Source organism: Silene latifolia, chromosome Y (genome assembly GCF_048544455.1).
Source record: "Silene latifolia isolate original U9 population chromosome Y, ASM4854445v1, whole genome shotgun sequence".
Lineage (NCBI taxonomy): Eukaryota > Viridiplantae > Streptophyta > Magnoliopsida > Caryophyllales > Caryophyllaceae > Silene > Silene latifolia.
Window position 1 is genome coordinate 113,620,855 of NC_133538.1, and position 636 is coordinate 113,621,490.

General features: G+C 40.6%; 1 non-coding gene across 1 annotated transcript; it reads right to left on the reverse strand.

Moving 5' to 3' along the window:
* Positions 1 to 207: 207 nt before the first annotated feature.
* On the reverse strand, positions 208 to 314 carry LOC141636231 (small nucleolar RNA R71). The gene has a single exon (XR_012540857.1). It is a non-coding gene; the product is annotated as a small nucleolar RNA R71 (small nucleolar RNA).
* Positions 315 to 636: the final 322 nt, after the last annotated feature.

Sequence of the window (636 nt, forward strand, 5' to 3'; positions counted from 1 at the left end):
ATGGAGACTTTTTGTGACTATTATGATGCGATTTCTCAAACCGGAGTTACTCAAGATCAAATCCGATGGGTAATATTTCCTTTTTCTTTGATTGGTACCGCAAAACAATGATTGAAAAGCCTAGACAAGACTACCCTTGGTATTAACTCATGGAAGAAGTTGGCACTTGCCTTCTACAAGAAATTATATCCTCCGGAGAAGACCAATATGTTGAGAGCCCAAATCACCGGGTTCAAACAAAGGGATGAGGAATCATTGTATTAAGCATGGGAGAGATTTAAGGACACTTGTCATTCTTGTCCACACCATGGACTTAGCGAGTGGTTCCTTGTGCAACAATTTTGGAATGGTCTATATGAAGACTCCCGCAACATTCTCAATATGGGATCCAATGGTATGTTTACCGAAATTGATGACAATCAAACATGGGCCAAAATCGAAGAGATGGCGGTTCATAATTCCCAATATAGTACGCCTCGAAAGGCAACTAGGGGAGGAAAGCATGAGGTAGATTCCATCACACAATTGGGTGCTCAACTAAGTGCTCATATTGACACCATCAATTTGAAGTTTGAGAAGGTCATGGCTAAGTTTGATGAAGCTTCCAAATCACCCAAACAACATGTTAATGCTATG